The 17,109-nt window shown below is 39.0% G+C and overlaps 1 protein-coding gene across 2 annotated transcripts in view; it reads right to left on the reverse strand.

Moving 5' to 3' along the window:
- MGST1 (microsomal glutathione S-transferase 1) overlaps nt 1-10,857 on the reverse strand; it is a 229,639-nt gene extending 218,782 nt beyond the window's left edge. Inside the window, exon 1 of one of the 2 annotated variants that reach the window (XM_044088236.1) lies at nt 10,722-10,857. The gene's annotated coding sequence lies outside the window, so the exon portion shown is untranslated. The remainder of the gene's footprint in view (nt 1-10,721) is intronic. The other variant, XM_044088237.1, reaches the window with a different exon arrangement.
- Between the last annotated feature and the right edge of the window lie 6,252 nt (nt 10,858-17,109).

A 17,109-nucleotide genomic window follows, 5' to 3' on the forward strand; every position in this document is an offset into this window, starting at 1 on the left:
GGCATTAACCATAAAACAACAGATGCTGACTACAGATTATGTTTACTGCTATGAGCAGTTATGGTTAATGTTTCCTAGCATGACACATGTAAAATGACTAGATTAAAAAAGAAACCTCCTCACTACCATAGAAACACCACGTTAATACAAGCATACGTGTATTTGAAGTCTATTGCTTTCTACAATCGACATGTGCATGCAAAGGCTCCTATGCTGCTCATATTGACTAGGATACACCTTCAGGTATCTCAGAGTCAACAGTCATTACACTAATCAGCAAAACCTGCAAGAAGGAGCAGGGATTCACCTTCAGCATTGTTAACCAACCCCACTGCTTTGGAATTCCAGCCTCTACTGCATCAAAAATACAGAAAAATAACATGCAAAGGCATGTTCAGTTATGCACATGACAGACAGTTTACAGGAATTCATAATTGTCTTACTGACTACACCATCAAAAAAACTACTTCCAGAGAATCAAAAATACAAAAAAAAAATTCAAAAAGTACCATAAAAATATGGGTCTATATCAACATATCGAATGCTGAAAATGCCGAATGCAATTTCATCGAACTGAAATGTTCAAAATCTCAGACGAGCGAATTGACAGAACATCGATTTCTTTCCCAATGAAAGAAATCGGTGTTCTGTGCAAAAAAAAAAAAAAAATTTAATACTTTAAACACCGACAGAAATGGGGGGCTTTGCCCCCACACCACCCACACACACCCTACTTAAATATACCAACTCCAAGACCACACCACAGTGGAGGAAACAGCAAACTCCGATGACATCCCACCGATTTCTTTCCCTGGGAATGAAATCGATGTTCAGTCAGTTCGCTCTTCTGAGATTTCGAACATTTCAGTTCGATGAAATTAAAATTCGGCGTTTTCAACATTCAAAATGCTGATAGGAACCCAAAAATACTGTGGAGTTGCCTTAATTCCAGCAAAATGTACCCACACACCACCTGCTGCTCGTTGCTAAAACTAAAAACAAAATCCTAAATTAAACAAGCCAAACAGAACAGACAGCCATTATTATTATAAACCACAAATAATGAGTTGATCACTAATGAAACACAATCTTTAGTCCCATTTCAGTAGAACTGGATTCCCTAAAAACAAACTCCTCCGGATGACAATTCCATCTGCTGCATGATCAAGCAAATTCAAATTATTTATAAAAAACTTTCAAGCTAGAACGGTGAAAAAAAAATATACAAGATTCCAGAAATCTGTAAAGGCAAGGGCAAAATCCTACATCAGGTCTTCCAAGTAAGGTCATAGCCAACAAAACTCATAAGATGGTACTACAATTTCAATTTAACAAAAACGAGTTTTTTAGATTCAGGTCACGGCATTAAGCTTATGCTTAAATGTAAAATGTCCAAATTTAAGGTCTGAAAATGTTAAAATATGGTACTCCAAACATCCCATCTACAAACCAATAGAAAGAAATTGAAAAAGTATAAACCTTCAAAAAAGACAAATATATCCTAAGTGGCACACGCTTGTTACACAACTAGGCATCCAATCAAAGGCTGCTAATATAATAAAAATGTATCACATAAAAAATAATTTGAGTCTTGCATTTTTTTTTGGGGGGGGGGGGGGTTCAGATAATTTTGTTCTTTTTAAACTGATTTTAATATCTCTAACAAATGTGGCTATAGCCTAAACACCTTTTTATTAATTTGCCAAATAAACACTGCTCTTTTGTTTGTAATACAACTCTTCTGAAATTTAACGTATGTTCATGTGTTTATTTAAAGGTAACTCTTCTCCCTGGGACTCCACTGAAAATAAATCATTCCAGCTGGATATTCCTGGATAACAAATGCAATAAATAAATCCACTATAAACAGCAGTCAAAGAAGGCACCAATGTTAGCAGAGACAAGGCTGAAGACCTAGAAGCTGACTGAAACAAAAAGCACAGGAATTCGGAAAAACTTACGGTTCTAGCTCTTCGGGAAGAGGAAAAAGTGAGTGGGGTTAAAGAATAATGGCAATATTTCAAAACCGCAGGTATGAAGAAGACAGACCTGCTACGTACTCATGCAAGGTATGGAAATAAGGTACACAAGGAAAGCTAGTGGCAACATGCAATAAATATAAAGGCCAAGAAGTGGGAGATAGAAAAGAGAGAAGACACACAGGTAGGGTAGATCAGGCACAGAGGGAATGCTTGTATGCTAACAAAGAAGCAAAGCCAAAAGGTGCAATGACATAGAAGAAGGTGCCAGAAACTCTCCCACCATCTGGAAAATGGCTCGGCACACAGCACAAATAAGCCCCATCATGTTACAACAGCAGAAAGACAAAGAAGGTAGATGACATACCACCCATATGAGATATCATTACATTTATTTAGCAATCCACTGGACATCAAGGACAGATGGAAGGGGTACTTCAAGAAGCTTGGAATGAAGAAACCCTACAAAAGCTATACTGCCACATGCATACTATAACATACTGAAACAGAAAGGGAGCCCACCATAGAAGAATTAAAAAACAGTACTAAAGAAGATGAAGTCAGGGAAAGCAGCAGGGTCAAACAAAATCATTGCAGACAGGATCAATATGTTGGGGGTTTAGGGTAGCACGGATTCTTCCAGGTTCTAATCACAGTATGGAGCGACAGGCATACCCCAGATGACAGAAGAATAATCATTTTACTGCCAATGGACAAGGACAAAGAAGATATTCAAAACTGCAGGTAGTACAGATGCATGAAACTCTTGTCACACTGCATAAAAGTGTGAAGATGCTGACTGATAAATACAAAGAGCAATAGCATGTAAGTTTAGGCATGTACATCTCAGATTCAGATCAGAATGCAGTACAAATGAGGTGATATTTGCAGCAAGGCAGACACTGGAGAAAAAGATGGATGAGGAAGGTCATATTGGGAACTTCTAGATCTGGAAAGCATATGACAAAGCCCAACAAAGTTGATTTGGCCAGTCCTGTAAAGGTCTGAACTCCTTGAAACAGTGGTAGAATTAGTATGGGCTATGTAAAATGACCCCATCACAAAGGTATGAACAGTGTTCATACTCGCAGAGAGGTTTCCAGATGGAGTGAATCAGAGCTCGGCTCCCACTGCTGTTCATACCAGTGATGAACATCAGTAAACAGGTTGATGAAGAAGACAGATCAACATACACGCTATATACAGATGATGTCACTATAAGGAGATTTTGGAGAGGAACCCCAGCAAGGAATAGGGTCTAAAATGTAAAACTAAAGGTGCATGGAATGAAACTTCACACATTTCCGGCTGGTTCAAATGCTTTTGCGAGCGGGAACAAACCAGCCAGATTTACTTTTGGTTAGAAGGCTTCATTTTCGACAAGGCTTTATTGTTATTTAGGTCTCGCTTCATTTTCAGCAAGGATGTTAATTTTGGCAAGGATTTTATTTAGAAGGTCTCGCAGCAACGTTCGAGCAGAGGGTTGGTGAGTAAGCTGAAAATGTTATGTTCAGAAAGTGTGTGTGTGTGTGTATGACAAAGAAAGAGGGAGAGTGGAATGGAATGTGGAGTGAGTTTTCACTTGACTGTAGCAGTCAGACAAGAGGTTGACACAGCAAAGAGGGCAATGGTGTTTACTCATATGACAAACTGTTAATTTAAAAAGTCATTTGAATTCCCATAAAGCAGTACTACAGAAGTTGTCAAAATGTATGTTAAGAAGAAATGTGATTTTTATTTACTTTTTTTTTTTAAGATAGCTTCACATCTTTCTATATCTCTCAAGTTAACCACCAATATATGTTTTTGCCCCTTCTTTATTAATAAAAAAGTATATATTATATTAGAGCTCATACCCGTTATTTTCCCGTCCTGCTCGTGAAGGTTAATCAATTTCTGTAGTACCTGCTTGGAGTTCAAGAAGAGCTGTATTGTTAATTGAAATAGTGCGTTCTATCGCGTTTTGTCAGAAAAATGTAAAGCTAGGTGTTTATTTTATAACTGGTTCTCTGTACGGTTGTGCACTTGTAATGTGTTGCACTTGCTGTCGCAACCATGGGTATTACATACAAAGTGTTTTTTCTTAAGTATTAAGGCTATGTAGCTGTTCATTTGTATGCTGCTACAGTTCTTAAACAGTAGTGGTGCTGTCCTAACCATGAGTATTACCAAGGGAGAAGGTGGCGGCACAGCGAAGCAATTTGATAGTTATGTGGTGCTGCCCTAACCATGCAAGCTCATTATTTTCAGTAATACCTGGTAACGTAGGCTAGGGTATACAACATACCAGCTGAAGATACATGCCCAGGGCTTACCACTCAGCAATGTATGACTGGTTCACAATTTGGGCTTTCTGCCTAAAGTTGTATTTTAATTCTGCCATCCAGTAAAATGATAATGCACTAAGCAAAATAAACAGCTGCTGATCAGTTGAACATAAAGTATTCAAGTGCTTCAAAGTTATCAAAATCCAGATACATGCACTTTCTGTAGCTATTTTGCAGTTTTTACTAGAGAGGCAGTATTAGCAGCCATCAGTTTATCACTAGTACTGACACTGCTGCAGGATCTATCACTGTTGTGCAGCAGCCATTAATGGAGTGCCTGTGCCACAAAGGAAAGTTTTGGGGAGCTGACTTTACATCAAGCTTCAACTCAAGCAGACTAGGAGCAAGCAAAACAGGCACAACCAAGAAAGTCATGACATTAGCATTTAAAAAAGTATTTTTAAAGTGTTTAAAAATAATTTGTGAACATCTTATCACCTCCAGGCCTATTTGTGTTATGCTTGCTTTTCAAAAACAGAATTTCAGGATGAGGTTAAAAAAAGTAGCAAAGAAAAAGTGGTGGGGTCCATATTTTATATTTACTGATGCCTGCACATTACTCACAGATTTAGCTGCATGTGCAAACCTAATTTAATTGTCCTTTTAGCTCCTTTCAGCACATCAATTCATGGTACCAATGATTAATCGAACACTGCCTCTTACACAGACATGCTGCACATCATCATTTTTAGTTGTTGTGTTGTGGTGTCTTTGGCTTTTCCCGGTTAGGGGTCGCCACAGCGGAACTCCGGTCCGCTAATGATTGGCAGTAGAGTGATTAGTATTATTTTGTAATTAGTTTTATCCTAAAAAATGACATGATTACATCACTAATGAATACAACTAAATAAAAACACAAATCAGGTCAACTAAAAGAAAACTTTATTGAGCAACTAAAGTGAAAAGATAAGCACTTTCTTCTACTAAAGAATTTTCAAAAGATCTAGACTTAAAGAAGATGCATAATGCTTGAGCAACCTGTACAAAACAAGGTGCCCAGCATAACCAAGAGCTGCTAGCCTGAGGTTGCTCTTCGTCTGAGCTATTGTTTGCAAAGGTTTTACATCCCTGACCACACAGGCATCTGTTTTTCAATTTGCATTTGAAAGTTGGCATCCCACAATCCCATTGGGGTGGGCGAGGTTACATAATTATGTATGCAAATTTTATGTTAATCAGCATACCGATTTGTACCTTTTTTTCATGGGCCTTGTCCAGACATTTGATGTTTCCAGGTTGAGAGGTATGGTCTGAAATTATTTTTGCAAATATGAGATGAATTAAACTATGAACATATTGTAAACATCCTCACATATCTTAATTAAAAGAGTATCTTGTTTTCTTTCAAAGTTTTTGTGTTTCATAATTTGCATACTTCTCTTTAGCTAAGGCTCTCTAATTATTTTTAACTAATTTTATGTAAATAATATCTTTTGAATATGGTATTTGCTTAAATAGTATGACTTTGTAACTACTGCTCTCTCATTTTATTTTGTCTTACATTTTTTTCTCTTATAATTGTGCATTATTAACTTTTAATGGTCACTGTGGAGCTTTTCTCCCCGGGCCTCTGCTGAAAATGGAAATATATCCAGTTGGACTAGCCCGGTTAACAAATGTAAAATAAATAAAATTAAATTAAAGGAAACTACTAACCCTTCTTCAGTTGTGTCAGGAAATTAAAGAGTAATGCTCAACAATGCACTGAGCTTACCCGTAATAATATCACGCATTGCAATCCCAAAGATATCGCCAAAAGATTAACAGATAAGTTTAGTGCTAACTTTACCCTGCCGTGCCCACACTGGTGTGCCGACTATCCCTATAAATTTCCTTTCTAGTCTTACAATCCTTGTCAAAGGCTAAAAAATAATGCTTCTATGGAACCATATGACATATCAGGCTGCATTCTTATCAGTGTCAAACGTACTATCAGAACCTGTACTTGTACTGTTCAGCCTCAACCTATCCCCAAGGTTTGTCCCAGTGCCTAGAAAACAACTCTAACATTTGGCCCAGAAGGGAATATCTTCAAGATCTTCTACACAAGTTTGGGACTCTACACACCCTGGTAATTACAGGCCCATCAGCTTCACTAGACTTGTACGCAAAACCATATCCTAGAAGAGCTCACATTATGCAGAATTAGGCAAAATAACTGCTCTAGATACCACTCAGTTTCATTTTGAGAAGGACAAGACCTGCTTCCTGAACCTAGTAAAATTCTTTGAAAAGGTTACAGAAGCTGTAGACAGGGATCTCGCTATACATGCTGCTTATCTTGACCTAGCCATGGCTTGGACAGTATCGCCCAAACCAACATTGTCCGCTGGATTGCAGACTGGCTAACTTACAGACCCAAGCAATGAAAGTTGCCAGAAGTCTGTCTGAATGTAAAATTGTAACTAGTGGGACACCACAGGGATCACCGAGGGGGTCCTTGCCTGTTCAGCATTTATTTTGCAAACATCCAAGCAAATATCCCCAAAGTGCAGATGACCACGTTTGCTAATGACTGCAAGTTGGGCACTGTTATCCACTCATTCACGGATACTAAACTGTTCCAAAAAGGGCTAATATATATCTGTGTGCATTATATTACACACACGCTACATATATATGTATGTATGTACTGGAGCTTTTCTCCCCAGGTCTCCACTGAAAATGGGCTTTTTTGCACAGTCAGACAATTACCCAGTAAACACATGTAAATAAATAAATTATACATTTTAAACACACACACACACACACACACACACACACACACACACACACACACACACACAATACAGAAAATGGTCTGAAGAAGCTAAACGTAAAAAAATGCAGCATAGCAGCATTTGGTAATGAAGCTGTTTGTACCTCATATGTGTGGTCACAAGAGACCTAGGTTCTTATGTGAGCAACTCACCCAATCATTTGCCATACTCAAGAAATTCTATCATTTGGCATAGCTAATTTCCAAGGGAATATTTTACAGATTCAAAGTAATCTTACAACTGTACTTTATCAAACCCATCATCAAATACAATGTCCCCTCTGGTATGTACAAATCCAAGCATACCACTCAGCTGGAATGGCCCCAAATATTTTTAACCAAAAAAAAAAAAAATTAAAGTCCTTAAGTCTTTCAACTATCCCAATAGATTAGAACAATTCTCCTCACACTCATACTCTCCGCGCTTTTGAGCCAAGAAAGACCCAATCCTATTTGGCCACCAAATTTGATGCAAAACAGTGGCTCTACAAACACTCACACCAGAGACCTAAATTTACATCAAATACATACGAGTAACTGGAGGGAAGGGGTCCTCACTAAATATAGTACTGCAGGACAAACAAATTACTACACTGTTTGCTTTTAGGGCCAGTCTCAATATCTGGATATGCAGATATATATTTACACCAGGGTTATCATGCATGGTACTACTTTACCTGGGAGATGGGAACTATTAAATACTTGTAAATGGTGGTAAGAACTTTAAGTACGTCTGCCTAAAGGTATTTATGTTTGGGCTTCCCTGTGATCATTTACACAGGATTGTTCCTAGGTGTCTGAAACTGATGACACTACCTGAAAAAAATTGTTGGGTTTCTATCCTAGCAAAGACTGTTCTGCCTAGTACAGAGTATTCCACTGAGATCAGTGCTCTATGCAAGTTAAACTGAATGTTGTCTCTTTCGGCTTTTCCCGGTTAGGGGTCACCACAGCGGAACTCTGGTCCGCTAAAGATTGGCAGTAGATTTTTACGTGCTGAGTTGCCAACCCTGATGCACAACCTTCAACGAAGGTACGCCCATTCACGCATGTTTCCACACAGAAGACGCTTTAGCTGAGAATCGAACAGAACAACGTCTTACTGTGAGGCGACAACGCTACAGCAGCATCACCACCACAGGAGGCAAGTTAAACTGAATAAGTAAATAAAATCAGCCTGGATATGAGCACCAAGTAAACAGGCAGGTCAGATTTTACAATGATAACACCAGTACTTTCCCATATTGAATCTTAGCCAATCAATTTTTTCCCAAATTTTCACAGTTTGGTATTATGGTACACGTAAACTGATCTACTGCAGTCTTGACCCGGACCACAAGAGCAAACTAGGAAGGGTCAGATCATTCAGTATGCTTTTGGAAGGCGAGGAAAAATAGGATTAGCCAAACAAAATCCACACAGACCATCAAAATACCCAAACATCAAAACTGTACCCCAGAACCAAGAACAGTGAGGAAAAAAAAAAAAAAAAGCTGCCCTACCAAGATGCAACTGTACTTGTACCTCTGGGGCATTACCATCTTCAGTGTCACTCCCCTTCCTCCTCCCACCCCCATTTCCTATACGGGGTCAGGGTGTTGCATAAAATGTCATCACCCCTCTTGATTCAGTGCCACATCCTCATTTTCTTATGCCTTCCTCCCGTCACTCCAAATCTTCTTTACCAAATCATCTTCTGCTTTCCCACGTGTGACCAAACCACCACCTTATCTGCAGCTGATGCTACTTTGGCTTCTGAACTGATGTCCTCATTTCTTTGCCCAACCCAGTGTGTATCCAACCACGTGTCTCAGGTGCTTCATCTCCACTACCTCAAGCTCCCTCGAATGCTCTCTTTTCATGGCCCAGGCTTCTGTCCATACAAATAACTTGTTCCACCACTGTTTTGTACACCTTACTTTTCAGCTTCTTTGGCATTCTTCTGTCAGACAGTACCCCTGACACTCTCTACTTGCTGGCTGAAGCACCTATGATTCTAGCTTTGATCTCCTCATTCAGGCTTCCCTTTTCCTAAACAAACCCCCCCAGATTCTTGAGGTTGTCAACCTCTTCCACTAGTTTCTCTTCTACCTCAATCTCAGCTTCACCTACTTCCCACATTTGGCATGACAACTGTGTTGTTCTGCACTCAGTTTCATCCCACGTGCCTTCAGTTTTACACTCCAGTCTCCAATGGTTTGCTGAAGTTCCTGTTCAGGGTTTGTTTGTAGTGCCACATTATCTGCATACAACAGCATTACTGGTTCTCCTTTCAAGTTTCCATTTCCTCCATGGGACCTTTACTTCATTCTTGAGAAACTAACACACCTTTGAACCAGTTTCCTAACTTGAAAGAATTTATTCTTGGTTGCCATTAATTTATCAAACATAATTTCAGACTTATAGGCCTTGTGTGCCATAATGGCCAAGATTCACCCCCCCCCCCCCCCCCCCAACATGAGGTACAGGGTTTGATCCTGACCTCCACTCATTATCTGTGTGGAGTTTGCATATTCTCAATGTGTCTGAACAGTGTTCTTCAAAAAAAATAAAAAAGCAGCATGCTGGGCATTTCCACCTGAAGAACGTAAAGTACTGGGTTCAAACTCATCCTTTGCCATTGAACTAGATAGGCACACAAGGACTGCAACCCAAGTCACAGGCAGCAACACAGTCTCCATCAAGGTGGTGCCTATGGGGGGGGGGGTCATTTAGACCAGCAACCCATTTTAAGCATCAATTACGATATGTAGCATCCTTCAGATATGAGAACACAGACCACACACAGTGTTACAGCTAATTATAGTGATGTAAAAACTGTTTTTTTTGGTCACTTTTTGTGCAGACACCAAGTAAATACTAAGTTTTTTTTTAATAACAACACGCTAATCCAACCCAAAGATTTACCATTGTAGACCTAGGCTTTCACTCACCAAAATGTTACCTTTGGGATGTGAAAGCTAGAGCCTCTGATTCGTCAATCTGCACCCCGGGCACCAAGCTGCTTATTCTGTTTCTTGTAACATTTAGGTATTTTAGAAACAGAAATAACTACTTTATGCAACTTTTACATAAAATATGGGACATAATTATGTCCTACAATCTCAGGACATTTGCCATTTTTAATATTTTTGTCAGGACACAACTACCCAAAGAGGGACACCCTATTTTCTATCTACCACCATGGATATCAGTTACACAATTCTTAACACTGAATGTGTGACATGCCCTTTTAAATGTGGAACTTCGAGGAACTTGAACTTTGTAAGACGCCAAATGAGGCAACACTTGCCACGTAAAGAATCTACAAGATCAGAAAAATGTTGCATCTAGTCTGTTTACTTTTGATTTTAAGACGAGAGCATATTTGCCGACGATCTATATACTTGAGAAATCTTTTTTTCGGCGTATATGGGGGAGCTTATTTCTCCTGTCCTGCTGTAAAGTGATCCGCAAAGGACTGCAACACGGTAAAAAAATCCCTGCATCTACAGGAAATAAAAAAGGAAACGATATGTCTCAACAAATATTTCTAAACTACTACAAACTGGTATGATAAAAAAAATGCTAGTTTATAAAAAAAACTTTTTAAAATACTTTGCTAACAACGTACCAGGAACTATTACATAAACTTCATGCAAATAGTGAAATGCATACCTATTGAAAGCCTGCTTGCAGCTCACCTGCTAAGAGATCAAGAAACGCACGCTCCCCTTCCACCAGCAGATGTACAACAAGCTAGCTGCTTTGCACTCTTCTTTCACAATAATTGGCTCTGATAGTTCCGGCCCAGCTCCTATTACTCAAAACGAGCATTATGGGATGGAGGATGACTAGGCAAATTACAATTTACTGTGTGAAGAGTCATTATGTAATACTGGAGACGTTTTGAAGCATATTAGTGTGTTAGACGTGGAAAAAATTATCTGCTATAGAAAGTGATGGCATGTTTTCCTTTTTTACACTGCGATTCCTCCCCTATAAAATACGTTTGTGTGTGTGTCTCTCTATTTTGCTGTTATAACAAAAAGGTTAGAAGAGTCAGATTTACTCCAGAGCAGTTAAACTTTACGAAACCTTACTATGTACCCATTTACAAGTTAATGGTTGTATAAAAACTGGGACCAGTACTTGTAAGCTTTATGAGCATTTGTTCTACTTTTCAAAACACGCACACAAAATACTACAGTGGAGTTTATACAGAGCAAGCAGTGTAAACGTTACTGTATATTGCCTTATTAAGACCTTGCTAACCTAGGTATCGACTGTCCGTGAGCTTCTATTAGCCCTTCGATAAAATTGCGATTTTTATAACAAAACCGTGGTAGTTTTAATTATTGTATACTGCCAGACATTGTAACTGTCGGTGTTTTTTTTTTCTTGATATAGTGTATCATAGGTCTCTACTGTCTTTGATTTTCAGGGACATCCCCGATTTGACTCCAATTGTAATAGCTCTGTCCCTCCTAATCTAGAGTTTCCGCACCAAAAAAAAAAACTAAAACATGGCAAATGTCCTAAGATTTTATTGCACAAGTGCCAAGAGAGAAATTGTCCTACCCTAACCCACATGTACAACTTACAAAAACACAAGCATACACACACTCATTCACATTAAATTCCGAACGCCATCCCAGCCAAACACTTCACATAAAGTAGAGTAAATGCATAAACTCGGATTTGTGCTTATGCACTGTTGCTATTTTGAAGTTTCACCTTTATGGTCTCGGGATACTGAAATTCGAGATTTCAGTATTTTTAGATTATAAAGGGGAACTATATATATATATATATATATATGGGTCCACTACAGAATCTCGAAAGCTCATAATACCGAAGCCCACAATCCCGAGCCCAAAATCCCGAAAATTCAAAATCCCGAAAGCCCAAAATCCTGAAACTCAAAATCCTGAAAACACAAAATGGACATACGGACGTCATTGTGGCTTTGCTATTGTTAGCCCTGTGGTGTTAGGTCATGCGTTGGGTTCAGGTAAGTGTGTGGTTGGTTTTATGTTAGGGTTAGGGGCGGTTTAAGTGAGTTAGGGTTAGGGCGCAGGTTAGGCATGTATGCAATAGTGACAAATATTGGGGTTGGGGGCGGTTTAAATGAGTTAGGGTTAGGGCGCGGGTCAGGTGAGTGTGCGATAGTGATGGACCTTAGGGTTAGGGTTAGGGTCAGGGTCAGTTGGTAGATATTAGTGTCTTTATATTGACATATTAGCATTATTTGGGTTTTCAGGATTTTGAGTTTCAGGATTTTGGGCTTTCGGGATTTTGAATTTTCGGGATTTTGGGCTCGGGATTATGGGCTTCGGTATTATGAGTTTTCGAGATTCTGTAGTGGACCCATATATATATATATATATATATATATATATATGTGTGTGTGTGTGTGTGTGTGTGTGTGTATGTATGCACACACACACTCAAAAACACTTGCACATGCTAATATTTCCAACAATTACAGCCATTTTATTGACTGTACACCTCAGATGTTCTTTTCTGATTAAAAAAAATGAAAATATAAATAACAGCTACAATAATATATTTTAGATCATTGTTGTGACACAGATACAGTGCAAAAACTTAAATCTTCACTGCCATGCAGTCCCATACAGACAGACATACATATATTCAGTTTGTTGACTATGCACATCTCAGAAGTCTTATTATAATCAAAATAAATGATGTTTTTCATATTGATCACAGCTGCAGTAGCTTTAGCTGTATGGATTATATCCTGTAAAGGATGTAACAGCCAACCAGCTTACAAAGCCTTGGGGCACCATCCACATGCCCAAACAGTCAAGCAGCTCGAAGTGAGTTGACTAAAAGATAAGTTTGTGAGCAAAGCCATTCAGACCTTCCTACAGTCGATGTGTGCGCTCCTCTGAGACTTTTGAGAACTGATGATCGACTTGGTCTTTCCTTTCCTGGGAAGATAAGTTCCCTTTGGGGGAAAAAAAAACTTCTATTTTCTTACATTTACTAATGTTTTATTACTCTTCTGAAAAGTTGCTTTACAGGTAGGAGTGTTGTATTTTAACAGACTTTCTTGAGACTGTAACATACATTTGAGTGGAGCAGTTGTTTTTTCTGTCAGTTTAAAATTAGTGTAAACTAACTTATAACATAGTTTCTGTGGAAAAATAGTGTTTATTCTTCTGCTGCAGGGCAACAGTTTTTGTTTAGTTTAGTTAGTGTTTAGTTTAGTGCTAAGTGCTTTTTACCTTTTTTTTTTTGTCAAAAAAGTGACTTTTGTGGACTGGTAGTTTTACCGGCATTTGCTGCTGGTCTTTCCGGGAAAAAGGCACCACATTTGACTTGACCATTGAGCATAATCGTTCGGTCCTTCTGTCCAACTACAAAAAGAAAAAGTTAAGCAAATAGCCTTTGCCACCACAGCAGGCTAGCAGTTTGCCTCAGCTATAGGTAGGTGGCCCTGCTGTGACCATTTGCTTTACCTCAGACCAGTCATCTTTTCCCCTGGATCCTTATGGTGTAGCCCCTACACCCCTATGAACCAAGGGTTAGCAATGTCCTTTGTGGCTGTTGGAGTCCCCTCAATGGACAAGGGAGAACCATTCCTGTCAGTCCTGGAGAAGGACAAGGAAGGTTTCCCTGTTGTGTCAAAATGCTGTGCCCATCCCTGAAGAAGCAGTGGCTACCTCTAGTAACACAGATGGCATAACACAGGTTGTATAAGGTTATTACCATTTATTATACTCGCCAAAACAAATTAATTACAGGCAGGGTCAAGGCCCACTCTACCATGGCCTTGGTTTCATTTATGGCTTTTTGGAAAGGGTTGGATTCTAGAAGTCTTCTAGAAGTTGCTATTTGGCCCTCTGCACATACTGTTTACAAGGCACTATAAGCTTGATTCCTTCTCTACGTCCCTAGATCAAGCTTTGCTAGGACCATTCTCCAGGGGCTCCTGGACCTTTCTTCTTCCTCCTCCTTCTTCCTCCTACCAAATATAGTTAGCTATGGTAATCTACCTGTATAGCTAAGACCATTGCAGCAGTGATCAATACGAAGAAGATAGTATGGTTGTGTATGTTAAACTCAGCATAACAGTAGATGTTCGAATTATCACTACTGCAGTAGCTGCTCCCTCCTTCAATCCTCCTTGTTTTTTGTTGGGTTTTTTTGTTTTTTTTTTAATGCCATGGCTTGGACATTTATTTTTTTGTTATTTCTAGCATTGTCCCTTCAGGGTGGAGGCTCACTCTATCTTCTGGCAAGAAAACTCTGAAGGGCTTTGCACCCAAACATGTCTTTTACTCAGTTCATTTAGAGCTGCTTGATAGTTTTGGAACTTGGAGGGTGCCCTGAAGCTTTGGAAGGTGGCTGGCTGTTATATCCTTGGCAGAATATAACCCATATAGCTATAGCTACTGCAGCAGTGATCATTCAAACATCTACTGTTATGGTCAGTTCAGCATACACAGCTGTGCTATTTAATATATAAATAGTCATCATATTCTGTTTTAGATATTTGCTGTCAAGCACAGACCAAGCCATTTCAAGACACACACACACACACAAATGAATAAACACACATGCACACACACAAGCAATCACACATGCACAGGCCCTTGCAATTACTGCTGCAGTTACTTGCTTTACTACTTTTTCCTCCCACTCACTACCAATGGCCTTTTAAAAAGCTGCAGTTGGCAAGGGAAAAAAGAAATGGCGGGCCTTTGTAACTGCTGCAATTACTTGCACTAGCTCTTTTATTTATTTATTTATTTTTATTATTTATTTATTTGTTTGTTTGTTTGTTTATTTATTTATTTATTTATTTATTTATTGTGGCTTTTTAGGAGCCCCAATTATTGAAAGGAACAGAAATAACAACTCCAGTTAAGGATTTCAGTCTTGGCACATGGATTTGTTACAGAAAGAGTTGCCCTTCTTATTCGCCAGTCTCTTCCAGTAAATTAATTTACTGGAAGAGACTGGCGAATAAGAAGGGCAACATTTTGAGACATCTAGTATCAAATGGGGATTGATGATTTTTCCAAGCCTATTTTATAAGCATGAATATCCAAATGGTGATATGTTGTACATCTGAGCTGATAACTCTGTTGTGGTGTGAAAATCAGTATAAAACTAAAAAGCCACAAGCCAACCACAACAGAACAGAGCAAAAAGTAAGCTGTAAAGCAAGAGACCACCCAAGTGCAAATATTATGAGACTGGAAGGCAGTTGGTAGCACAAAAACTCAAATGATCGAGGAGGCTGTGGCAGGCACCACATTGTAAGAATTTACAACACATGGTAAACACATGCTGTCTAGTGTTTAGTCCTTTGAGTGCTTATTAATTCCATAAATGAGAAAGAAGGGGGAATATATAACAGTAAGAAATGAGGGGAAAGTGGCAACCAGAGGTGCACACAGATGAGAAACATACAGGAAAATGCAAGTGAGGAAGGCAAGGCATTTTTATGTAAAAGTACTCTATTTTATTTATATGGAGAGGAACCAGATAATGTGAAAGTTGCTAGAGAAATGGGAAGAGGAAAGGTGGAGAAAGGTAGTAAACCGGGGTGAACAAACACAAGACATGCAGATAAACAAGCATGAATGTCTACCCGTAAGGATGGCGAGAGTGAAAAATGGTGCTCGGGGGAGTGAACAATGTTCAAGGGGTTGTAGCACAATAAGATGTAGGTACACTGGGTAGGGGAGATGTTAGGTGTGTGCAGCATGCTGGCTGCCAAGGGACACAGAGGAATTTCAGTGTAATCCATCAGATGGCTAAGATGGGTCAGGGTGGCCAGTGGCAGGGCCCACACCCTGATCAAGTGGCCCAGTGGCAGAAATCTAGAAGTTTTTCAAATCAGCAATCCATTTCAAGAGAAATACAGTAACTGTAACTGGTCAGGACATTGTCCATGTCAAAGTAAATTCGAGTCATCTTAATGGCAAAAATTGATTTTTTCAGACTTGAATTATCACCATAGTAAAACATTGCAAAAGCAATCAAAAGCAAACTAAAATGGCAAACTACATGGCTAACATTATATATAAATTAATCAAAATATTCTCAGATTAGGTGGTAGTTTCCTAAATATCCTTTCTAATCACAGCGTACACCTTGTAACTGACAATTAGATTATGCAGTAATTCTTCCTTTCATCATTTAGGTTTGTAATTCAGATTTGTTATGCTGCTATAAGGTTCACCTTGCTTCCAAACATGTTTCCCATGATCTCATGTTGTAACACTCGGTTGTTTTCCCTTACATAAACAATACTCCATTCATTACAGAATTTGTAATAAAAGCAAGGTCAAAACACAATGGCAGACTGTTTCATGTCTCTAATGCTTCTCCAGGTTGAATAATTTCATATTAACAAATCAGAGTTGTCTTCTTATCTAGACCTGCAATATGCAAGTATAGCATAATGTTAGAAGCGATTCTCACAGAAAATAAATATGTTTTCTGACCTAGCTTACTAAGAACCAATGTCTAAGATAAAGAAATTAATTCTGACACTTGTGCATAAGGGCTACCAAGTAAGCCAGTGTTCTGTCAGTTACCTTCACCACCATATGCCTCACTGATAGGTGGGCTAGTTGATTGACAGAACACTGATAGCTGGACTGCAGTGCCCACTGCAGCCCAGCTATCAGTGTTCTGTCAATCACCTTCACCACCATATGCCTCACTGATAGCTGGGCTGTAGAGGGCACTAGATCAGGGCTACCTACCTAAGAGTGGTTGACCCCCCCCCCCACCCGCAGAAATGCTCTCTCATCCTTGTCACCCACAATATCCACAGTCAAGGAGGAGACTGGTGGCAGCTGATGCTCCATCATATTTGCATTATTATGGAACAGCAGATGATCTGTTATGTTTGCATTATTTTATTTATTTATTTATTTATTTATTTGCATTTGTTTAACCAGGATAGTCCATTGGGCTCAAGAACCTGTTTTCAATGGAGTCCTGGGGAGAAAAGCTCCACATACATATTTAACAGAGAATGAGGATATACATAGACATTACATGGGGTTCAACATGA

Source organism: Protopterus annectens, chromosome 11.part0 (genome assembly GCF_019279795.1).
Source record: "Protopterus annectens isolate FY-2018-M chromosome 11.part0, PAN1.0, whole genome shotgun sequence".
Taxonomy (NCBI): domain Eukaryota; kingdom Metazoa; phylum Chordata; order Ceratodontiformes; family Protopteridae; genus Protopterus; species Protopterus annectens.